Here is a 23,667-nt window from a genome sequence, read left to right as displayed (position 1 = left end):
ATTCCTTTTTTAAATCCAATTACAGAGTCCGCCATTACCACCTTCCCTGGCAGGGAATTCCACATCCTGATTGCCCTAACAGTGAACATCATAGTATCTCACCTGGCAGGTAAGTAGGAGTTGGGCTAGAGCTGTGGAGGATTGCTGCTCGGGCACCCCCTGTCAAGTGAAGGAGATCCAACTGAGGCAGCACAAGGGAACTCTCGAAAGAAGAACAAGGCTAGAGGAAGATCTGAGACAAAGAAATCTGACTTTTACCAGAGCTGACCAGAGGAAAGCACAAACGCAGTCCCCCACTACCACAAATAATGCAGTCGAGTTTCCCACATTTGGGGAAATCACAGGGGTCAGCATACCCAGAGTGCAATGAATGAACCTCACCCTGGGAGAACAATCTTCATGACCATGGTATCTCCTATGCAAAATAAGTATGATTTGGGATAGGGCTGGGGAGGGCCGCTGCTCAGGCACATCTCTGTCAAGTAAAGGAGATTCAACTGAGCCAACACAAGGGAACTCTCATCTGGGGACAACAACTGCAGGGAGAACACATATTTTCAGATGAACATGGGAGGGCAGAAGGCTGCCTAACACTGAAGCACCCCCAAACAACAAACCAAATGCAACTACTAGTGCAAGCATTCCTGGGGGAAGGCCTGCAGCAGATGGATTTGCATATGGTGATGTCATCCAAGCAGTGGGTCAAAGTTGGCTTCAACCCTCGTCTGCATATGAAAATAAAAAAGGGGTGTGCAGGGCATGGCGGCCTTTTGCGGCGCTTGGATGACCCCTAGTTTGCATTAAACACCTCCACCTTCCTTCGGTGTGGGGCTCATGTTGGCTATGCCCCAGCCCCTGAAGCATTCAAGCTGATTTCTTGCAGCAGCTGGGCACTGTAACAGCTCCAGAGCTGCTCTGTAAAGCAAGTAAAAGGGTGTGGGCCCTGCAGCACTACCTGTAGTTTGCATTGTGCGTTGGAAGGCACAAAGTAAGCAGACGGGAGAAGTCAGGATAGTGCACAAGGGCATAGAAGGGAGCGGCTCAAGAAAAGAGAAGTGGAAACAGACAGCAAACTAGGCTGGAGAGAGACCTGAGACAAAGAGATCTGAATTATACGAGAGCCGACCAGAGGAAACACAAATTATGTAATCAAGTGTCCCACATTTGGGGAAATCGTAGGAGCAGCACACCCAGAGTGCATTGGGTGAGCCTTGCCCTGGGAGAAGCACCTTCCTGATCATAGTATCTCACCTGGCAGGTAAGTAGGAGTTGGGCTAGAGCTGGGGAGGGTCGCTGTTCGGGCACCCCCCTGTCAAGTGAAGGAGATCCAACTGAGGCAGCACAAGGAAACTCTCGAAAAAAGAACAAGGCTAGAGGAAGATCTGAGACAAAGAAATCTGACTTTTACCAGAGCTGACCAGAGGAAAGCACAAACACAGTCCCCCACTACCACAAATAATGCAGTCGAGTTTCCCACATTTGGGGAAATGACAGGGGTCAGCATACCCAGAATGCAATGAATGAACCTCACCCTGGGAGAACAATCTTCATGACAATGGTATCTCCTATGCAAAATAAGTATGATTTGGGATAGGGCTGGGGAGGGCCGCTGCTCAGGCACATCTCTGTCAAGTAAAGGAGATTCAACTGAGGCAGCACAAGGGAACTCTCATCTGGGGACAACAACTGCAGGGAGAACACATATTTTCAGATGAACATGGGAGAGCAGAAGGCTGCCTAATACTGAAGCACCCCCAAACAACAAACCAAATGCAACAACTAGTACAAGCATTCCTGGGAAAAGGTCTGCAGAAGACGGATTTGCATACGGTGATGTCATCCAAGCAGTGGGCCAAAGTTGGCTGGAACCCTCATCTGCATATGAAAAGAGAAAAGGGGTATGCAGGGCATGGCGGCCTTTTGCGGCGCTTGGATGACCCTTAGTTCGCATTAAACACCTCCACCCTCCGTCGGTGTGGGGCTCATGTTGGCTATGCCCCAGCCCCTGAAGCATTCAAGCTGATTTCTTGCAGCAGCTGGGCACTGTAACAGCTCCAGAGCTGCTCTGTAAGGCAAGTAAAAGGGTGTTGGCCCTGCAGCACTACCTGTAGTTTGCATTGTGCGTTGGAAGGCACAAAGTAAGCAGACAGGAGAAGTCAGGAGAGTGCACAAGGGCAAGGGCAGGGGCTCAAGAAAAGAGAAGTGGAAACAGACAGCAAACTAGGCTGGAGAGAGACCTGAGACAAAGAGATCTGAATTATACGAGTAGCCGACCAGAGGAAACACAAATTATGTAGTCAAGTGTCCCACATTTGGGGAAATCGTAGGAGCAGCACACCCAGAGTGCAATGGGTGAGCCTTGCCCTGGGAGAAGCACCTTCCTGATCATAGTATCTCACCTGGCAGGTAAGTAGGAGTTGGGCTAGAGCTGGGGAGGGTCGCTGCTCGGGCACCCCCCTGTCAAGTGAAGGAAATCCAACTGAGGCAGCACAAGGAAACTCTCAAAAAAAGAACAAGGCTAGAGGAAGATCTGAGACAAAGAAAACTGACTTTTACCAGAGCTGACCAGAGGAAAGCACAAACACAGTCCCCCACTACCACAAATAATGCAGTCGAGTTTCCCACATTTGGGGAAATCACAGGGGTCAGCATACCCAGAATGCAATGAATGAACCTCACCCTGGAAGAACAATCTTCATGACCATGGTATCTCCTATGCAAAATAAGTATGATTTGGGATAGGGCTGGGGAGGGCCGCTGCTCAGGCACATCTCTGTCAAGTAAAGGAGATTCAACTGAGGCAGCACAAGAGAACTCTCATCTGGGGACAACAACTGCAGGGAGAACACATATTTTCAGATGAACATGGGAGAGCAGAAGGCTGCCTAATACTGAAGCACCCCAAACAACAAACCAAATGCAACAACTAGTACAAGCATTCCTGGGGGAAGGTCTGCAGAAGACGTATTTGCATACGGTGATGTCATCCAAGCAGTGGGCCAAAGTTGGCTGGAACCCTCATCTGCATATGAAAAGAGAAAAGGGGTATGCAGGGCATGGCGGCCTTTTGCGGCGCTTGGATGACCCTTAGTTCGCATTAAACACCTCCACCCTCCGTCGGTGTGGGGCTCATGTTGGCTATGCCCCAGCCCCTGAAGCATTCAAGCTGATTTCTTGCAGCAGCTGGGCACTGTAACAGCTCCAGAGCTGCTCTGAAAGGCAAGTAAAAGGGTGTGGGCCCTGCAGCACTACCTGTAGTTTGCATTGTGCGTTGGAAGGCACAAAGTAAGCAGACAGGAGAAGTCAGGAGAGTGCACAAGGGCATAGAAGGCAGCGGCTCAAGAAAAGAGAAGTGGAAACAGACAGCAAACTAAGCTGGAGAGAGACCTGAGACAAAGAGATCTGAATTATACGAGAGCCGACCAGGGGAAACGCAAATTATGCAGTCAAGTTTCCCACATTTGGGGAAATCGCAGGAGCAGCACACCCAGAGTGCAATGGGTGAGCCTTGCCCTGGGAGAAGCACCTTCATGATCATAGTATCTCACCTGGCAGTTATGTAGGAGTTGGGCTAGAGCTGGGGAGGGTCGCTGCTCGGGTACCCCCCTGTCAAGTGAAGGAGATCCAACTGAGGCAGCACAATGGAACTCTCGAAAGAAGAACAAGGCTAGAGGAAGATCTGAGACAAAGAAATCTGACTTTTACCAGAGCTGACCAGAGGAAAACACAAACACAGTCCCCCACTACCACAAATAATGCAGTTGAGTTTCCCACATTTGGGGAAATCACAGGGGTCAGCATACCCAGAATGCAATGAATGAACCTCACCCTGGGAGAACAATCTTTATGACCATGGTATCTCCTATGCAAAATAAGTATGATTTGGGATAGGGCTGGGGAGGGCCGCTGCTCAGGCACATCTCTGTCAAGTAAAGGAGATTCAACTGAGGCAGCACAAGGGAACTCTCATCTGGGGACAACAACTGCCGGGAGAACACATATTTTCAGATGAACATGGGAGGGCAGAAGGCTGCCTAATACTGAAGCACCCCCAAACAACAAACCAAATGCAGCAACTAGTACAAGCATTCCTGGGGGAAGGTCTGCAGAAGACGGATTTGCATACAGTGATGTCATCCAAGCAGTGGGCCAAAGTTGGCTGGAACCCTCATCTGCATATGAAAAGAGAAAAGGGGTATGCAGGGCATGGCGGCCTTTTGCGGCGCTTGGATGACCCTTAGTTCGCATTAAACACCCCCACCCTACTTCGGTGTGGGGCTCATGTTGGCCATGCCCCAGCCCCTGAAGCATTCAAGCTGATTTCTTGCAGCAGCTTGGCACTGTAACAGCTCCAGAGCTGCTCTGTAAGGCAAGTAAAAGGGTGTGGGCCCTGCAGCACTACCTGTAGTTTGCATTGTGCATCGGAAGGCACAAAGTAAGCAGACAGGAGGAGAAGTCAGGATAGTGCACAAGGGTATAGAAGGGAGGGGCTCAAGAAAAAAGAAGTGGAAACAGACAGCAAACTAGGCTGGAGAGAGACCTGAGACAAAGAGATCTGAATTATATGAGAGCCGACTAGGGGAAACACAAATTATGCAATCAAGTTTCCCATATTTGGGGAAATCGCAGGGGCAGCACACCCAGAGTGCAATGGGTGAGCCTTGCCCTGGGAGAAGCAACTTCATGATCATAGTATCTCACCTGGCAGGTAAGTAGGAGTTGGGCTAGAGCTGGGGAGGGTCGCTGCTCGGGCACCCCCCTGTCAAGTGAAGGAGATCCAACTGAGGCAGCACAAGGGAACTCTTGAAAGAAGAACAAGGCTAGAGGAAGATCTGAGACAAAGAAATCTGACTTTTACCAGAGCTGACCAGAGGAAAGCACAAACACAGTCCCCCACTACCACAAATAATGCAGTTGAGTTTCCCACATTTGGGGAAATCACAGAGGTCAGCATACCCAGAACGCAATGAATGAACCTAACCCTGGGAGAACAATCTTCATGACCATGGTATCTCCTATGCAAAATAAGTATGATTTGGGATAGGGCTGGGGAGGGCCGCTGCTCAGGCACATCTCTGTCAAGTAAAGGAGATTCAACTGAGGCAGCACAAGGGAACTCTCATCTGGGGACAACAACTGCAGGGAGAACACATATTTTCAGATGAACATGGGAGGGCAGAAGGCTGCCTAATACTGAAGCACCCCCAAACAACAAACCAAATGCAACAACTAGTGCAAGCATTCCTGGGGGAAGGCCTGCCGCAGATGGATTTGCATATGGTGATGTCATCCAAGCAGTGGGTCAAAGTTGGCTTCAACCCTCGTCTGCATATGAAAAGAGAAAAGGGGCATGCAGGGCATGGCGGCCTTTTGCGGCGCTTGGCTGACCCCTAGTTTGCATTAAACACCTCCACCCTCCGTCGGTGTGGGGCTCATGTTGGCTATGCCCCAGCCCCTGAAGCATTCAAGCTGATTTCTTGCTGCAGCTGGGCACTGTAACAGCTCCAGAGCTGCTCTGTAAGGCAAGTAAAAGGGTGTGGGCCCTGCAGCACTACCTGTAGTTTGCATTGTGCGTTGGAAGGCACAAAGTAAGCAGACAGGAGAAGTCTGGAGAGTGCACAAGGGCATAGAAGGCAGCGGCTCAAGAAAAGAGAAGTGGAAACAGACAGCAAACTAGGCTGGAGAGAGACCTGAGACAAAGAGATCTGAATTATACGAGAGCCGACCAGGGGAAACACAAATTATGCAGTCAAGTTTCCCACAGGAGTATATAGGATACGACCCAGTGGTACCTGACGACATAGATACTAACAGCTATTTAATAACATTACGCTAGAAAGTGATTATTAGCAACATATATATCTATATAAACAACCCCGCCAGGGTTGTGCCTTCAAAAATAATCACACACGGACACGCTTTTTAAACCTTTTTTTCACATCTCTTTATTCTTCTTATGCACATGTATGTTAGTTCTGTGATTTTAACCTTTATGTTTCACTGCAGTTTGGGATAATAATATTAATATTTATCCAATTTTAATACATACTTAATAAAGGTTATATTTTATGATTCATTCATTCTGTCCAGTGCGTCAACAGTGCAGATTTCTTCTTGTTTTTTCTCCCAAATTCTATAACAATGACAGTAAATGTTGTTTCTTTTCAAACAGAACTTTCTTGACCATGCTTCTTGCTTGAAAGATCTGGGAGCACATGGAAAACAGTACAAACCATGCAGTATCACAAGAGCCTTTATTTGATATTTCATGAAGATAGAGCAGAATTGAGGACACGTCAACTATTTCTGCCGAAGGTGGTTCATCTTTCCACATGGTGCCTTTGGCCACTGACACCTTCGTTGAGTCAAAGTCTCTGGCTGTGGTCAGAACTTTGAAAATTTATGTCACCAGAACGGTTCAGATTAGGAAAACAGAGGCTCTGTTTGTCCTGTATGCTCCCAACAGGATTGGGTGTCCTGCTTCCATGTAGACAATTATGCGCTGGATCTGTGGTAAGATTCAGCATGCTCATTCCACGGCAGGATTGCCGTTACTGAATTAGGTGAAGACCCATTCTACTAGAAAGGTGGGTTCATCCTGGGCAGCTGGTCGGGGAGTCTCGGCATTGCATCTTTGCCGAGCAGCTATTTAGTAAACAGTTTTGCTAAGTTTTACAAGTTTTAGAGTAAAGGAGATTCAACTGAGGCAGCACAAGGGAACTCTCATCTGGGGACAACAACTGCAGTGAGAACACATATTTTCAGATGAACATGGGAGGGCAGAAGGCTGCCTAATACTGAAGCACCCCCAAACAACAAACCAAATGCAACAACTAGTACAAGCATTCCTGGGGGAAGGTCTGCAGAAGACGGATATGCATATAGTGATGTCATCCAAGCAGTGGGCCAAAGTTGGCTGGAACCCTCATCTGCATATGAAAAGAGAAAAGGGGTATGCAGGGCATGGCGGCCTTTTGCGGCGCTTGGATGACCCTTAGTTCGCATTAAACACCCCCACCCTCCTTCGGTGTGGGGCTCATGTTGGCCATGCCCCAGCCCCTGAAGCATTCAAGCTGATTTCTTGCAGCAGCTTGGCACTGTAACAGCTCCAGAGCTGCTCTGTAAGGCAAGTAAAAGGGTGTGGGCCCTGCACCACTACCTGTAGTTTGCATTGTGCATTGGAAGGCACAAAGTAAGCAGACAGGAGGAGAAGTCAGGATAGTCCACAAGGGTATAGAAGGGAGGGGCTCAAGAAAAAAAGAAGTGGAAACAGACAGCAAACTAGGCTGGAGAGAGACCTGAGACAAAGAGATCTGAATTATATGAGAGCCGACCAGGGGAAACACAAATTATGCAGTCAAGTTTCCCACATTTGGGGAAATCGCAGGGGCAGCACACCCAGGTGAGATACTATAATCAGGAAGGTGCTTCTCCCAGGGCAAGGCTCACCCATTGCACACTGGGTGTGCTGCTCCTACGATTTCCCCAAATGTGGGACACTTGACTGCATAATTTGTGTTTCCTCTGGTCGGCTCTCGTATAATTCAGATCTCTTTGTCTCAGGTCTCTCTCCAGCCTAGTTTGCTCTCTGTTTCCACTTCTTTTTTCTTGAGCCCCTCCCTTCTATACCCTTGTGCACTATCCTGACTTCTCCTCCCGTCTGCTTACTTTGTGCCTTCCAATGCACAATGCAAACTACAGGTAGTGCTGCAGGGCCCACACCCTTTTACTTGCCTTACAGAGCAGCTCTGGAGCTGTTACAGTGCCCAGCTGCTGCAAGAAATCAGCTTGAATGCTTCATGGGATGGGGCATGGCCAACATGAGCCCCACACCAAAGGAGGGTGGGGGTGTTTAATGCGATCTAGGGGTCATCCAAGCACCGCAAAAGGCCGCCATGCCCTGCACGCCCCTTTTCTCTTTTCATATGCAGATGAGGGTTGAAGCCAACTTTGACCCACTGCTTGGATAACATCACCATATGCAAATCCATCTGCTGCAGGCCTTCCCCCAGGAATGCTTGCACTAGTTGTTGCATTTGGTTTGTTGTTTGGGGGTGCTTCAGTATTAGGCAGCCTTCTGCCCTCCCATGTTCATCTGAAAATATGTGTTCTCCCTGCAGTTGTTGTCCCCATATGAGAGTTCCCTTGTGCTGCCTCAGTTGAATCTCCTTTACTTGACAGAGATGTGCCTGAGCAGCGGCCCTCCCCAGCCCTATCCCAAATCATACTTATTTTGCATAGGAGACACCATGGTCATGAAAATTGTTCACCCAGGGTGAGGTTCATTCATTGCATTCTGGGTATGCTGACCCCTGTGATTTACCCAAATGTGGGAAACTCGCCTGCATTATTTGTGGTAGTTGGGGACTGTGTTTGTGTTTTCCGCTGGTCAGCTCTGGTAAAAGTCAGATTTCTTTGTCTCAGATCTTCCTCTAGCCTTGTTCTTCTTTCGAGAGTTCCATTGTGCTGCCTCAGTTGGATCTCCTTCACTTGACAGGGGGGTGTCCGAGCAGCGACCCTCCCCAGCTCTAGCCCAACTCCTACTTACCTGCCAGGTGAGATACTATGATCTTGAAGGTGCTTCTCCCAGGGCAAGGCTCAACCATTGCACTCTGGGTGTGCTGCCCTTGCGATTTCCCCAAATATGGGAAACTTGACTGCATAATTTGTGTTTCCCCTGGTCGGCTCTCGTATAATTCAGATCTCTTTGTCTCAGGTCTCTCTCCAGCCTAGTTTGCTGTCTGTTTCCACTTCTCTTTTCTTGAGCCGCTCCCTTCTATGCCCTTGCGCACTATCCTGACTTCTCCCGTCTGCTTACTTTGTGCCTTCCAACGCACAATGCGAACTACAGGTAGTGCTGCAGGGCCCACACCCTTTTATTTGCCTTACAGAGCAGCTCTGGAGCTGTTACAGTGCCCAGCTGCTGCAAGAAATCAGCTTGAATGCTTCAGGGGCTGGGGCATAGCCAACATGAGCCCCACACCGAAGGAGGGTGGAGGTGTTTAATGCGAACTAGGGGTCATCCAAGCGCCGCAAAAGGCCGCCATGCCCTGCATAACCCTTTTCTCTTTTCATATGCAGATGAGGGTTCCAGCCAACTTTGGCCCACTGCTTGGATGACATCACCGTATGCAAATTCGTCTCCTGCAGACCTTCCCCCAGGAATGCTTGTACTAGTTATTGCATATGGTTTGATATTTGATGGTGCTTCAGTATTAGGCAGCCTTCCGCTCTCCCATGTTCATCTGAAAAAATGTGGTCTCCCTGCAGTTGTTGTCCCCAGACGAGAGTTCCCTTGTGCTTCCTCAGTTGAATCTCCTTAACTTGACGGGGGAGGGGCTTGCCCGAGCAGCCACCCTCCCCAGCCCTATCCCAACTCATACTTATTTTGCATATGAGATCTCTATATCATGAAGATTGTTATCACAGGGTGAAGTTCATCCATTATATTTTAAAATAGGAAGGTTCAAATTACATATTTGAATTGCATCTATGTGCTGGATTCAAATGTCCCCCCCCCTTCCTTTCTCAATTGTGCCCGTCAGCAGCTATTCTAAGGTTGCTGCCAATGGGTGTGACACATTAATTTCTTCTGTGGGGTACACTGGACTCCACAAGGATTCACATTGGGGTGTAGAGTAGGATCTTGATCTGAGGCACCAACCGGCTCAAAGCTTTTGACTGTTCCCAAGATGCTCAGCGCATTCTCCTCTATAACCCCGCTTCCATGAACAGGGAGCTCAGTTTGTAGTTGGTGCCTTCAGTAGCAGGCCACTTAACAGGGGCCTGCCTCAGGCAGCCTATTCTTAGCTATTAATTTTGACAAGAAAATAAGAACTTTTTTTATGAGAATCTACAAGGGCTGCAGCAGGCTAGGTCTAATAGACATCTTTACTGCAGCTTCATCACTCCCAGCGGCGCTGTATACTCCCGTGCCCTGGTTGCTGGGTCACTGCAGCGGAGGCTCCGGTTTCTTCCTAAGGTCAGTCACACACGCACCGCCCTTCCGGATCACGAGGCCGCTGATGAAGGGGAGCGTGGCCGTAGGGGGTGGACCGTGTGCGCACTGGCGTGGACACTGATTACTGGGCAGCCGCTCCACGAGCCACCAGGTACAGTTAAGGAGCACAGGTCTGGGGTTTTTTCTCCCATATTAAACCAATTTTGTACTGCCCGCAGCGCATTGTGATAGGTAATAGGGCCTGATTCAGGTTGGATTGCAATCACAGTAAGCGATCCAACTGCAAAAATTGCTAAGAGCATACGCATGTGCCTGCATTTTCTGCGGCACCCCGCAGAGAATGCGATCGCCTCTGCCTGTCAATCGGGGCAGGGGGGGAGAGGGGGGTCAGCAACACTCCATTTCCAAGTCAGGGATGGAGCGGTGCGGGGGCAAGGCTTCAAAATGGGGTCTGCAACGGAGGAGACACAGGGGGCGTGGTCACAGCGGCTGTATGACATCACATTCAGCCGCTGTGATCACAAAAATGGTGGCGGCTTCCTGCGCGCACATACAGTCTGCACCAGCAGGAGGCTACACCATTTTTTATGATCACGCTGAACTGCAGTGCGACTGCAATTACAGATTGGTCAAGAAGGGAGGCGTCATGCTGGGTGGCCATGTCCTGTCACTGTGCAGGAGCCAGTACCGCTCACACACTAGTCCCCGGGTGCAGCCCCCAACCCCCGGGACACCCGGAGCAACAAAATGTAGATTCAGGCCACCAGGCCACGCCCCTACCTATGAAACCATGCCTCCTTTTTACCATTGCGCTGCTTATCTGCGCGCACTGCATTACAATCTCCTTCGCCACCTCTCTGGGTGTCACCAGTGATAGTGACACCTCTGCCATGCTTGTAGCAGCTGGTCCTAAGATCTACGCCTCAAGCCCTGAGTGTTTGCCCTTGTGACTTGTTGATCATCATAGCGAAGCAGATGCTTACAGAAAACTGCAGGGGCTTAGATTGAAAATAAAAAAATATATGGGTATAAGGTAGAGAGGAGCGGGTTCGGTTCTCCGAGAACCAAATTCCCCACGAACTCCACGTGGTTTACACTGGTCCGAGGCAGGCTCGGTTGTTCCCGCCTGACTCGGAAAACCTGAACAAGGGAAAATGTCATCATCCCGCTGTCGGATTCTCGCGAGATTCGGATTTCATATAAAGAGCTGCGCGTTGCCGCCATTTTTACTCGTGCATTGAAGAGGGAGCGGAGAGGACGTGGCTATGTTCTCTCAGTGGAAATCTCAATATCAGTGCTCAGTATCAGTGGTTACTTATTGCTGCTCAGTAATACTAGTAGTGTGTCTTTCCTGCTCAGTGTCAGTTCTCAGTAGTATCCTCATCAGTGCTCAGTATCACTGCTCATTGTCTTGTGCTGCATTGTGGTGCTCAGCATACTACAGTACATTACTAATAGTCCAGTGCTGCATCTTGCTGCTCAGTGTCAGTTCTAGTATCCTCATCAGTGCTCACTATCACTGCTCATTACATTGTGGTGTTCTGTATACTACAGTAACATAGTAATATAGTAACATATAGTAATATAGTTTTTGAGGTTGAAAAGAGGCAAATTGCCCATCGTGTTCAACCTGTTTTAAGTTGTGATGATTCTACATACTTGCTGAATAATGTTTTATGACTAGTTAACTACTACAACTCATGTTACCCCCGGATTAACCATGTTGATATTTTAAGTATTATAACCTTGGATAGCTTTTTCATTCAGAAATGTATCCATTCCTTTTTTAAATCCAATTACAGAGTCCGCCATTACCACCTTCCCTGGCAGGGAATTCCACATCCTGATTGCCCTAACAGTGAAGATCATAGTATCTCACCTGGCAGGTAAGTAGGAGTTGGGCTAGAGCTGTGGAGGATTGCTGCTTGGGCACCCCCTGTCAAGTGAAGGAGATCCAACTGAGGCAGCACAAGGGAACTCTCGAAAGAAGAACAAGGCTAGAGGAAGATCTGAGACAAAGAAATCTGACTTTTACCAGAGCTGACCAGAGGAAAGCACAAACACAGTCCCCCACTACCACAAATAATGCAGTCGAGTTTCCCACATTTGGGGAAATCACAGGGGTCAGCATACCCAGAATGCAATGAATGAACCTCACCCTGGGAGAACAATCTTCATGACCAAGGTATCTCCTATGCAAAATAAGTATGATTTGGGATAGGGCTGGGGAGGGCCGCTGCTCAGGCACATCTCTGTCAAGTAAAGGAGATTCAACTGAGGCAGCACAAGGGAACTCTCATCTGGGGACAACAACTGCAGGGAGAACACATATTTTCAGATGAACATGGGAGGGCAGAAGGCTGCCTAAAACTGAAGCACCCCCAAACAACGAACCAAATGCAACTACTAGTGCAAGCATTCCTGGGGGAAGGCCTGCAGCAGATGGATTTGCATATGGTGATGTCATCCAAGCAGTGGGTCAAAGTTGGCTTCAACCCTCGTCTGCATATGAAAAGAAAAAAGGGGTGTGCAGGGCATGGCGGCCTTTTGCGGCGCTTGGATGACCCCTAGTTCGCATTAAACACCTCTACCCTCCTTCGGTGTGGGGCTCATGTTGGCTATGCCCCAGCCCCTGAAGCATTCAAGCTGATTTCTTGCAGCAGCTGGGCACTGTAACAGCTCCAGAGCTGCTCTGTAAAGCAAGTAAAAGGGTGTGGGCCCTGCAGCACTACCTGTAGTTTGCATTGTGCGTTGGAAGGCACAAAGTAAGCAGATGGGAGAAGTCAGGATAGTGCACAAGGGTATAGAAGGGAGGGGCTCAAGAAAAAAGAAGTGGAAACAGACAGCAAACTAGGCTGGAGAGAGACCTGAGACAAAGAGATCTGAATTATATGAGAGCCGACCAGGGGAAACACAAATTATGCAGTCAAGTTTCCCACATTTGGGGAAATCGCAGGGGCAGCACAGCCAGAGTGCAATGGGTGAGCCTTGCCGTGGGAGAAGCATCTTCATGATCATAGTATCTCACCTGGCAGGTAAGTAGGAGTTGGGCTAGAGCTGGGGAGGGTCGCTGCTCGGGCACCCCCCTGTCAAGTGAAGGAGATCCAACTGAGGCAGCACAAGGGAACTCTCGAAAGAAGAACAAGGCTAGAGGAAGATCTGAGACAAAGAAATCTGACTTTTACCAGAGCTGACCAGAGGAAAGCACAAACACAGTCCCCCACTACCACAAATAATGCAGTTGAGTTTCCCACATTTGGGGAAATCACAGGGGTCAGCATACCCAGAATGCAATGAATTAACCTAACCCTGGGAGAACAATCTTCATGACCATGGTATCTCCTATGCAAAATAAGTATGATTTGGGATAGGGCTGGGGAGGGCCGCTGCTCAGGCACATCTCTGTCAAGTAAAGGAGATTCAACTGAGGCAGCACAAGGGAACTCTCATCTGGGGACAACAACTGCAGGGAGAACACATATTTTCAGATGAACATGGGAGGGCAGAAGGCTGCCTAATACTGAAGCACCCCCAAACAACAAACCAAATGCAACAACTAGTGCAAGCATTCCTGGGGGAAGGCCTGCCGCAGATGGATTTGCATATGGTGATGTCATCCAAGCAGTGGGTCAAAGTTGGTTCAAACACCTTTGCAAAGTTCTATAAGTTTGATACCCTGGCTGAGGAGGACCTCCTGTTTGCTCAATCGGTGCTGCAAAGTCATCCGCACTCTCCTGCCCGTTTGGGAGCTTTGGTATAATCCCCATGGTCCTTACGGAGTCCCCAGCATCCTCTAGGACGTAAGAGAAAATAAGATTTTAAACCTACCGGTAAATCTTTTTCTCGTAGTCCGTAGAGGATGCTGGGTGCCCGTCCCAAGTGCGGTCTACTTCTGCAAGACTTGTATATAGTTATTGCTTACATAAGGGTTATATGTTAGTTTTCATCGGTCTTGGACTGATGCTATGTTGTTTTCATACTGTTAACTGGGTAGTATATCACAAGTTATACGGTGTGATTGGTGTGGCTGGTATGAATCTTGACCTTGGATTAACAAAAATCCTTTCCTCGTACTGTCCGTCTCCTCTGGGCACAGTTTCTCTAACTGAGGTATGGAGGAGGGGCATAGAGGGAGGAGCCAGTGCACACCCAGATCTAAAGTCTTTCTTAAAGTGCCCATGTCTGCTGCGGAGCCCGTCTATCCCCCATGGTCCTTACGGAGTCCCCATCATCCTCTACGGACTACGAGAAAAAAAAATTACCGGTAGGTTTAAAATGTTATTTTTTTCTCTGCAACCCACTGCTAAATTGTGCTTCCTAGCTGTTTTTTATAAAATCACTTAATTAAATCTAACTCTGATTACGTCAGAGAAGGCCAGGTACCCTACACCATAAGAGGGGGTTTGAAATTTTGACTTGTCTACTTAAAGATCACCAAAATCTGATGACAAGGTCAATTACATCCCTGGGTGGGATTGAACCACCAACCTTTTGGTTAATAGCCCATGTAAGTGCAAGAAATCCTGAAGCACTCACTCATCATGGGAAAGTACCAATGTGTTTCTTACAAAAATTCTCCAGATTATTGACTTTTTAAAGTTTTTCTAGGAAACGTTCTAGATGAATGCTTATTAGCCTTTGTCAGTATTGACTTTCGCAAGGTGTCTCTGTGGCGCAATCGGTTAGCATGTTTGGCTATTAACCAAAAGGTTGGTGGTTCAATCCCACCCAGGGATGTAATTGACCTTGTAATCAGATTTTGGTGATCTTTAAGTAGACAAGTCAAAATTTCAAAAACCCCCCTTATGGTGTAGGGTACCTGGCCTTCTCTGATGTAATCAGAGTTAGATTTGATTAAGTGATTTTATAAAAAAACAGCTAGGAAGCACAATTTAGCAGTGAGTTGCAGAGAAAAAAAATTATGCTGGCAGAAAAGTCCAATTGAGTGATTAAACAGCTCTTCATTTTCTGATTTTATGTTTATGCTAACAAATTTGCTCTCTGAAAAGTGTCCACAAAGCCAAGTCTCTGATTAACACCTTTGTAGGAATGGTTTTTCACCTATTACTGAATTAAACTTGCTTCATTGGAAAGGCATCAAAGATGCATCCTCATTTCAATGTCTACTGAAATAATACAGGTTGACACCAGGAAACGTCACTGCATCCTTGCTGCTTCCTCATGGGGAAGTCTGTTTAATGTGAAAACAAGGTGATATCTAATCAGCACACAGGTAAGGAATTAAGAAAATCTTTCTTTATGGGTGAAGATGTTTCTCACAAATTGTTGTCCCAATGCATCATTGAAATTCAAGATGGAAGATGATTTTCATATATCACTTGTACATTTTGCATTGCTCTTCTGGTGACAATGTAGTTTGTTTTTGTCAATTACCATTTCAGTAATAGGGTAAAGAAAATTAAGTGGATTTTTTAAAGAAAACAATGCTGTCAATATACTATTAAAACAAATTAAAATGATAAAAGTTATTGTACTTTAAGTAAAAATAAAAGTGCCAAAATATCAATCCCAGTTTTTGATTACTTTAATTATAAAAAAAAAAATGCACATAGCAGAGGATAGTTTCGATCAATCGACCTCTGGGTTATGGGCCCAGCATGCTTCCATTGCACTACTCTGCTGCTCATGGAAGTGTCAGAGATCCTGAAGACTAAATTGATTAAAGGCCTTAAAGTACTGGACTATAAGGAAAGACTTACTAGGCTGAATATTTATACACTAGAAAAGAGGTGCCTAAGAGGAGATATTATTAATATCTTCAAATATGTAAAGATACATAACAAAGAGTTATCAGAGGAATTATTTATTAAAAGAACACGTGGTCACTCGCTGCGACTGGAGGAAAGTTCAGAACGCAATGGAGGAAAGGTTTCTTCACTGTTAGGGCAATCAGGATGTGGAATTCCCTGCCAGGGAAGGTGGTAATGGCGGACTCTGTAATTGGATTTAAAAAAGGAATGGATACATTTCTGAATGAAAAAGCTATCCAAGGTTATAATACTTAAAATATCAACATGGTTAATCCGGGGGTAACATGAGTTATAGTAGCTAACTAGTCATAAAACATTATTCAGCAAGTATGTAGAATCATCACAACTTAAAACAGGTTGAACACGATGGGCAATTTGCCTCTATTCAACCTCAAAAACTATGTTACTATATTACTATGTTATTGTAGTATACAGAACACCACAATGCAATGAGCAGTGATAGTGAGCACTGATGAGGATACTAGAACTGACACTGAGCAGCAAGATGCAGCACTGGACTATTAGTAATGTACTGTATTATGCTGAGCAACACAATGCAGCACAAGACAATGAACAGTGATACTGAGCACTGATGAGGATACTACTGAGAACTGACACTGAGCAGGAGAGACACACTACTAGTATTACTGAGCAGCAATAAGTAACCACTGATACTGAGCACTGATATTGAGATTTCCACTGAGAGAACATAGCCACGTCCTCTCCGCTCTCTCTTCAATGCACGAGTAAAAATGGCAGCAACGCGCAGCTCTTTATATGGAATCCGAATCTCGCGAGAATCCGACAGCGGGATGATGACATTTTCCCTTGTTCAGGTTTTCCGAGTCAGGCGGGAACAACCGAGCCTGCCTCGGACCAGTGTAAACCACGTGGAGTTCGTGGGGAATTCGGTTCTCGGAGAACCGAACCCGCTCCTCTCTACCTTATACCCTATCAATTTTTTTATTTTCAATCTAAGCCCCTGCAGTTTTCTGTAAGCATCTGCTTCGCTATGATGATCAACAAGTCACAAGGGCAAACACTCAGGGTTTGAGGCGTAGATCTTAGGACCAGCTGCTACAAGCATGGCAGAGGTGTCACTATCACTGGTGACACCCAGAGAGGTGGCGAGGGAGATTGTAATGCAGTGCGCGCAGATAAGCAGTGCAATGGTAAAAAGGAGGCATGGTTTCATAGGTAGGGGCGTGGCCTGGTGGCCTGAATCTACATTTTGTTGCTCCGGGTGTCCCGGGGGTTGGGGACTGCACCCGGGGACTAGTGTGTGAGCGGTGCTGGCTCCTGCAAAGTGACAGGGCATGGCCACCCAGCATGACGCCTCCCTTCTTGACCATGCTGTAATTGCAGTCGCACTGCAGTTCAGCGTGATCATAAAAAATGGTGTAGGCTCCTGCTGGTGCAGACTGTATGTGCGCGCAGGAAGCCGCCACCATTTTTGTGATCACAGCGGCTGAATGTGATGTCATACAGTCGCTGTGACCACGCCCCCTGTGTCTCCTCCGTTGCAGACCCCATTTTGAAGCCTTGCCCCCGCACCGCTCCATCCCTGACTTGGAAATGGAGTGTTGCTGACCCACCTCTCCCCCCCTTCCCCGCCCCGATTGACAGGCAGAGGCGATCACATTCTCTGCGGGGTGCCGCAGAAAATGCAGGCACATGCGTATGCTCTTAGCAATTTTTGCAGTTGGATCGCTTATTGTGATTGCAATCCAACCTGAATCAGGCCCTATTACCTATCACAATGCGCTGCGGGCAGTACAAAATTGGGTTAATATAGGAGAAAAACCCCCAGACCTGTGCTCCTTAACTGTACCTGGTGGCTAGTGGAGCGGCTGCCCAGTAATCAGTGTCCACCGCAGTGCGCACACGGCCCACCCCCTACGGCCTCGCTCCCCTTCAGCAGCGGCCTCGTGATCCGGAAGGGTGGTGTGTGTGTGACTGACCTTAGGATGAAACCGGAGCCTCCGCTGCAGTGACCCAGCAACCAGGGCACGGGAGTATACAGCGCCGCTGGGAGTGATGAAGCTGCAGTAAAGATGTCTATTAGACCTAGCCTGCTGCAGCCCTTGTAGATTCTCATAAAACAAGTTCTTCTTTTCTTGTCAAAATTAATAGCTAAGAATAGGCTGCCTGAGGCAGGCCCCTGTTAATTGGCCTGCTACTGAAGGCACCAACTACAAACTGAGCTCCCTGTTCATGGAAGCGGGGTTATAGAGGAGAATGCACTGAGCTTCTTGGGAACAGTCAAAAGCTTTGAGCCGGTTGGTGCCTCAGATCAAGATCCTACTCTACACCCCAATGTGAATCCTTGTGGAGTCCAGTGTACCCCACAGAAGAAATTAATGTGTCACACCCATTGGCAGCAACCTTAGAATAGCTGCTGACGGGCACAATTGAGAAAGGAAGGGGGGGGGACATTTGAATCCAGCACATAGATGCAATTCAAATATGTAATTCGTACCTTCCTATTTTAAAATATAATGGATGAACCTCACCCTGTGAGAACAATCTTCATGATCAAGAGATCTCATATGCAAAATAAATATGAGTTGGGATAGGGCTGGGGAGGGCTGCTCGGGCAGCACCTCCCCCGTCAAGTTAAGGAGATTCAACTGAGGAAGCACAAGGGAACTCTCGTCTGGGGACAACAACTGCAGGGAGACCACATCTTTTCAGATGAACATGGGAGGGCGGAAGGCTGCCTAATACTGAAGCGCCATATGCAACAACTAGTACAAGCATTCCTGGGGGAAGGTCTGCAGCAGACGGATTTGCATACGGTGATGTTATCCAAGCAGTGGGCCAAAGTTGACTGGAACCCTCATCTGCATATGAAAAGAGAAAAGGGGCATGCAGGGCATGGCGGCCTTTTGCAGTGCTTGGATGACCCCTAGTTCACATTAAACACCCCCACCCTCCTTTGGTGTGGGGCTCATGTTGGCCATGCCCCATCCCCTGAAGCATTCAAGCTGATTTCTTGCAGCAGCTGGGCATTGTAACAGCTCCAGAGCTGTTCTGTAAGGCAAGTAAAAGGGTGTGGGCCCTGCAGCACCACCTGTAGTTCGCATTGTGCGTTGGAAGGCACAAAGTAAGCAGACGGGAGGAGAAGTCAGGATAGTGCGCAAGGGCATTCTTTTCTCTTAGTCCGTAGAGGATGCTGGGGTCACATTAAGAACCATGGGGTATAGACGGGATCCGCAAGAGACATGGGCACTTTAAGACTTTCAAAGGGTGTGAACTGGCTCCTCCCTCTATGCCCCTCCTCCAGACTCCAGTTATAGGAACTGTGCCCAGGGAGACGGACATTTCGAGGAAAGGATTTATTGTTAAACTAAGGTGAGCATCTTACCAGCTCACACCTTAAACATGCCGCAGAACGTGGCATTCAACAGAACACAAGCCAACGGCATGAACAATTGCAGCAAAAAGCTGACCAGAACCATAACACAACATGTGTATAACCACAAGTAATAACTGCAGACACAGTATGGACTGGGACGGGTGCCCAGCATCCTCTACAGACTAAGAGAAAAGGATTTACCGGTAGGTATTAAAATCCTATTTTCTCATACGACCTAGAGGATGCTGGGGTCACATTAAGAACCATGGGGTTATACCAAAGCTCTTGAACGGGTGGGAGAGTGCGTACGACTCTGCAGCACCGAATGACCCAACTTAAGGTTATCATCAGCCAAGGTATCAAACTTGTAAAACTTAGCAAAAGTGTTTACTAAATAGCTGCTCGGCAAAGTTGCAATGCCGAGACTCCCCGACCAGCTGCCAAGGATGAACCCACCTTTCTAGTAGAATGGGTCTTCACCTACTTCAGTAACGGCAATCCTGCCGTGGAACGAGCATGCTGAATCTTACCACAGATCCAGCGCATAATGGTCTGCATGGAAGCAGGACACCAAATCCTGTTGGGAGCATACAGGACAAACAGAGCCTCTGTTTTCCTAATCTGAACCGTTCTGGTGACATACATTTTCAAAGTTCTGACCACAGCCAGAGACTTTGACTCAACGAAGGTGTCAGTGGCCAAAGGCACCATGTGGAAAGATGAACCACCTTCGGCAGAAATTGTTGACGTGTCCTCAATTCTGCTCTATCTTCATGAAAGATCAAATAAAGGCTCTTGTGATACTGCATGGTTTGTACTGTTTTCCATGTGCTCCCAGACCTTTAAGCAAGTAGCATGGTCAAGAAAGTTCTGTTTGAAAAGAAACAACATTTACTGTCATTGTTATGCAAATAAACTTACATTAAAGCTAACAAGAAAGCACACTCGTTCTGTCTTTAAACTGATAAAAGAAACCCCAATAATATGGGGCATGCAAAAATTGAGATAAAACTCAGTTTTGCTCCTCTCCACGGAAATCTTTAATAAAAGGCGAAATATTTGTTAGTTCTGAAGAGAAACCAGAGCATGACCAAGATTCCACCTGTCGCCTGAGTGCCATGCCAGCAGTTCTCATTCAGCTGAAAGTGAGCACCCAATTTGAATGAAAGAAAGCAGATTTCTCACCAGGCTTCCCCTTGCTATAAACATGGTTTGTACTCTTTTCCATGTGCTCCCAGATCTTTCAAGCAATTAGTGTGGTCAAGAAAGTTCTGTTTGAAAAGAAACAAACATTTACTGTCATTTCTATGCAAATGAGCTTACATTAAAGCACACTCGTTCTATCTTTAAACCGATAAAATAAAACCCCAATAAGATGGGGCATGCAAAAATTGAGATAAAACTCAGTTTTGCTCCTCTCCACGGAAATCTTTAGTAAAAGGCGAAAGATTTGTTCGTTCTGAAGAGAAACCAGAACATGACCAAGATTCCACCTGTCGCCTGAGTGCCATGCCAGCAGTCCTCATTCAGCTCAAAGTGAGCACCCAATTTGAAAGAAAGAAAGCAGATTTCTCACCAGGCTTCCCCTTGCTATAAACATGGTTTGTACTCTTTTCCATGTGCTCCCAATGAAGCATGTTTAATTTAGTAATAGGTGAAAAACCATCCCTACAAAGGTGTTAATCAGATACTTGGCTTTGTGGACTCTTTTCAGAGAACAAATTTGTTAGCATAAAAATAAAGCCAGAAAATGAAGAGCTGTTTAATCACTCAATTGGATTTTTCTGCCAGCATATTTCTTTTTCTCTGCAACCCACTGCTAAATTGTGCTTCCTAGCTGTTTTTTTTATAAAATCACTTAATCAAATCTAACTGATTACATCAGAGTAGGCCAGGTACCCTACACCATAAGAGAGGGTTTGAAATTTTGACTTGTCTACTTAAATATCACCAAAATCTGATCACAAGGTCAATTACGTCCCTGGGTGGGATTGAACCACCAACTTTTTGGTTAATAGCCGTACACACTAACTGATTGCGCTACAGCGACACTTTGTGAAAGTACATACTGACAAAGGCTAATAAGCATTCATCTAGAACGTTTCCTAGAAAAACTTTAAATAGTCAATAATCTGGAGAGTTTTTGTAAGATGTTTCTTCCATCAACCAATGAAGAAACACATTGGTACTTTCCCATGATGAGTGAGTGCTTCAGGATCTCTTGCACTTACATGTGCAGCAGAGTACTGTAATGGAAGCATGCTGGGTCCATAACCCAGAGGTAGGCAGATTGAAATTATCCTCTGCTATATGCATTTTTTTTTTGTTAATTAAAGTAATCCAAAACTGGGATTGATATTTTTGCTCTTTTTATTTTACTTAAAGTACAATAACTTTTACCTTTTTAATTTGTTTTAATAGTATATAGACAGTATTGTTTTCTTTCAAAAATCCACTTAATTTTCTTTACCCGATTATTAAAATGGTAATTGACAAAAACAAACTACATTGTCACCAGAAGAGCAATACAAAATGTACAAGTGATATATTAAAATCATCTTTCCAGCTTGAATTTCAATGATGCATTGGGGCAACGATTTTGTGAGAAACATCTTACCCTTAAATAAAGATTTTCTTAATTCCTTACCTGTGTGCTAATTAGATATCACCTTTTTTTCACATTAAACAGACTTCCACATGAGAAAGCAGCAAGGATGCAGTGGCGTTAATGTTTCCTGGTGTCAACCTGTATTATTTCAGTAGATATTGAAATGAGGATGCATCTTGCTGCCTTTCCAATGAAGCAAGTTTAATTTAGTAATAGGTGAAAAACCATCCCTACAAAGATGTTAATCCGATACTTGGCTTTGTGGACACTTTTCAGAGAATAAATTAGTTAGCATAAAAATAAAGCCAGAAAATGAAGAGCTGTTTAATCACTCAATTGGATTTTTCTGCCAGCATATTTCATTTTCTCTGCAAACCACTGCTAAATTGTGCTTCCTAGCTGTTTTTTGATAAAATCACTTAATCAAATCTAACTCTGATTACATCAGAGTAGGCCAGGTACCCTACACCATAAGAGGGGGTTTGAAATTTTGACTTGTCTACTTAAAGATCACCAAAATCTGATGACAAGGTCAATAACATCCCTGGGTGGGATTGAACCACCAACCCTTTGGTTAATAACCAAACACACTAACCGATTGCACCACAGAGACACTTTGCAAAAGTACATACTGACAAAGGCTAATAAGCATTCATCTAGAACGTTTCCTAGAAAACTTTAAAAAGTCAATAATCTGGAGAGTTTTTGTAAGATGTTTCTTCCATCAACCAATGAAGAAACACATTGGTACTTTCCCATGATGAGTGAGTGCTTCAGAATCTCTTGCACTTACATGTGCAGCAGAGTACTGCAATGGAAGCATGCTGGGCCCCTTAACCCAGAGGTAGGCAGATTGAAACTATCCTCTGCTATATGCATTTTTTTTTTGTTAATTAAAGTAATCCAAAACTGGGATTGATATTTTTGCTCTTTTATTTTTACTTAAAGTACAATAACTTTTACCATTTTAATTTGTTTTAATAGTATATTGACAGTATTGTTTTCTTTCAAAAATCCACTTAATTTTCTTTACCCTATTATTAAAATGGTAATTGACAAAAACAAACTACATTGTCACCAGAAGAGCAATACAAAATGTACAAGTGATATATTAAAATCATCTTTCCAGCTTGAATTTCAATGATGCATTGGGGCAACGATTTTGTGAGAAACATCTTCACCCTTAAATAAAGATTTTCTTAATTCCTTACCTGTGTGCTAATTAGATATCACCTTGTTTTCACATTAAACAGACTTCCACATGAGAAAGCAGCAAGGATGCAGTGGCGTTAATGTTTCCTGGTGTCAACCTGTATTATTTCAGTAGATATTGAAATGAGGATGCATCTTGCTGCCTTTCCAATAAAGCAAGTTTAATTTAGCAATAGGTGAAAAACCATCCCTACAAAGATGTTAATCAGATACTTGGCTTTGTGGACACTTTTCAGAGAACAAATTTGTTAGCATAAAAATAAAGCCAGAAAATGAAGAGCTGTTTAATCACTCAATTGGATTTTTTTGCCAGCATATTTCTTTTTCTCTGCAAACCGCTGCTAAATTGTGCTTCCTAGCTGTTTTTATAAAATCACTGAATCAAATCTAACTCTGATTACATCAGAGAAGGCCAGGTACCCTACACCATAACAGGGGTTTTTGAAATTTTGACTTGTCTACTTAAAGATCACCAAAATCTGATAACAAGGTCAATTACATCCCTGGGTGGGATTGAACCACCAACCTTTTGGTTAATAGCCGTACACACTAACTGATTGCGCCACAGCGACACTTTGCAAAAGTACATACTGACAAAGGCTAATAAGCATTCATCTAGAACGTTTCCTAGAAAAACTTTAAATAGTCAATAATCTGGAGAGTTTTTGTAAGATGTTTCTTCCATCAACCAATGAAGAAACACATTGGTACTTTCCCATGATGAGTGAGTACTTCAGGATCTCTTGCAATTACATGT

At 45.9% G+C, this 23,667-nt stretch overlaps 15 non-coding genes and 2 pseudogenes across 15 annotated transcripts; 3 read left to right on the top strand and 14 right to left on the bottom strand.

Moving 5' to 3' along the window:
* Positions 1-268: 268 nt before the first annotated feature.
* LOC135011715 (U1 spliceosomal RNA) lies at positions 269-432 on the bottom strand. Its single transcript, XR_010210762.1, has one exon. It is a non-coding gene; the product is annotated as a U1 spliceosomal RNA (small nuclear RNA).
* A 671-nt stretch (positions 433-1,103) lies between these two features.
* LOC135012010 (U1 spliceosomal RNA) lies at positions 1,104-1,266 on the bottom strand. Its single transcript, XR_010211027.1, has one exon. It is a non-coding gene; the product is annotated as a U1 spliceosomal RNA (small nuclear RNA).
* Positions 1,267-1,418: 152 nt separating this feature from the next.
* Positions 1,419-1,582, bottom strand: LOC135011776 (U1 spliceosomal RNA). Its single transcript, XR_010210821.1, has one exon. It is a non-coding gene; the product is annotated as a U1 spliceosomal RNA (small nuclear RNA).
* Positions 1,583-2,250: 668 nt separating this feature from the next.
* LOC135011951 (U1 spliceosomal RNA) lies at positions 2,251-2,414 on the bottom strand. The gene has a single exon (XR_010210983.1). It is a non-coding gene; the product is annotated as a U1 spliceosomal RNA (small nuclear RNA).
* Positions 2,415-2,566: 152 nt separating this feature from the next.
* LOC135011703 (U1 spliceosomal RNA) lies at positions 2,567-2,730 on the bottom strand. The gene has a single exon (XR_010210750.1). It is a non-coding gene; the product is annotated as a U1 spliceosomal RNA (small nuclear RNA).
* A 670-nt stretch (positions 2,731-3,400) lies between these two features.
* LOC135011996 (U1 spliceosomal RNA) lies at positions 3,401-3,563 on the bottom strand. Its single transcript, XR_010211017.1, has one exon. It is a non-coding gene; the product is annotated as a U1 spliceosomal RNA (small nuclear RNA).
* Positions 3,564-3,715: 152 nt separating this feature from the next.
* LOC135011700 (U1 spliceosomal RNA) lies at positions 3,716-3,879 on the bottom strand. The gene has a single exon (XR_010210747.1). It is a non-coding gene; the product is annotated as a U1 spliceosomal RNA (small nuclear RNA).
* Positions 3,880-4,581: 702 nt separating this feature from the next.
* LOC135011988 (U1 spliceosomal RNA) lies at positions 4,582-4,716 on the bottom strand (annotated as a pseudogene).
* A 152-nt stretch (positions 4,717-4,868) lies between these two features.
* LOC135011749 (U1 spliceosomal RNA) lies at positions 4,869-5,032 on the bottom strand. Its single transcript, XR_010210794.1, has one exon. It is a non-coding gene; the product is annotated as a U1 spliceosomal RNA (small nuclear RNA).
* A 2,362-nt stretch (positions 5,033-7,394) lies between these two features.
* LOC135012027 (U1 spliceosomal RNA) lies at positions 7,395-7,550 on the top strand. The gene has a single exon (XR_010211040.1). It is a non-coding gene; the product is annotated as a U1 spliceosomal RNA (small nuclear RNA).
* A 674-nt stretch (positions 7,551-8,224) lies between these two features.
* LOC135011819 (U1 spliceosomal RNA) lies at positions 8,225-8,388 on the top strand. The gene has a single exon (XR_010210861.1). It is a non-coding gene; the product is annotated as a U1 spliceosomal RNA (small nuclear RNA).
* Positions 8,389-8,540: 152 nt separating this feature from the next.
* Positions 8,541-8,703, top strand: LOC135011991 (U1 spliceosomal RNA). The gene has a single exon (XR_010211013.1). It is a non-coding gene; the product is annotated as a U1 spliceosomal RNA (small nuclear RNA).
* Positions 8,704-12,006: 3,303 nt separating this feature from the next.
* LOC135011711 (U1 spliceosomal RNA) lies at positions 12,007-12,170 on the bottom strand. Its single transcript, XR_010210758.1, has one exon. It is a non-coding gene; the product is annotated as a U1 spliceosomal RNA (small nuclear RNA).
* Positions 12,171-12,862: 692 nt separating this feature from the next.
* Positions 12,863-13,004, bottom strand: LOC135011999 (U1 spliceosomal RNA; annotated as a pseudogene).
* A 152-nt stretch (positions 13,005-13,156) lies between these two features.
* Positions 13,157-13,320, bottom strand: LOC135012088 (U1 spliceosomal RNA). Its single transcript, XR_010211101.1, has one exon. It is a non-coding gene; the product is annotated as a U1 spliceosomal RNA (small nuclear RNA).
* A 6,742-nt stretch (positions 13,321-20,062) lies between these two features.
* On the bottom strand, positions 20,063-20,178 carry LOC135012078 (U5 spliceosomal RNA). Its single transcript, XR_010211091.1, has one exon. It is a non-coding gene; the product is annotated as a U5 spliceosomal RNA (small nuclear RNA).
* Positions 20,179-20,453: 275 nt separating this feature from the next.
* LOC135012039 (U5 spliceosomal RNA) lies at positions 20,454-20,569 on the bottom strand. Its single transcript, XR_010211052.1, has one exon. It is a non-coding gene; the product is annotated as a U5 spliceosomal RNA (small nuclear RNA).
* Positions 20,570-23,667: the final 3,098 nt, after the last annotated feature.

Source organism: Pseudophryne corroboree, unplaced genomic scaffold, assembly GCF_028390025.1.
Source record: "Pseudophryne corroboree isolate aPseCor3 unplaced genomic scaffold, aPseCor3.hap2 scaffold_251, whole genome shotgun sequence".
NCBI lineage: Eukaryota > Metazoa > Chordata > Amphibia > Anura > Myobatrachidae > Pseudophryne > Pseudophryne corroboree.
Note: the sequence above shows the minus strand (reverse complement) of the source record. Positions and strands in the feature narration are given on the sequence as shown.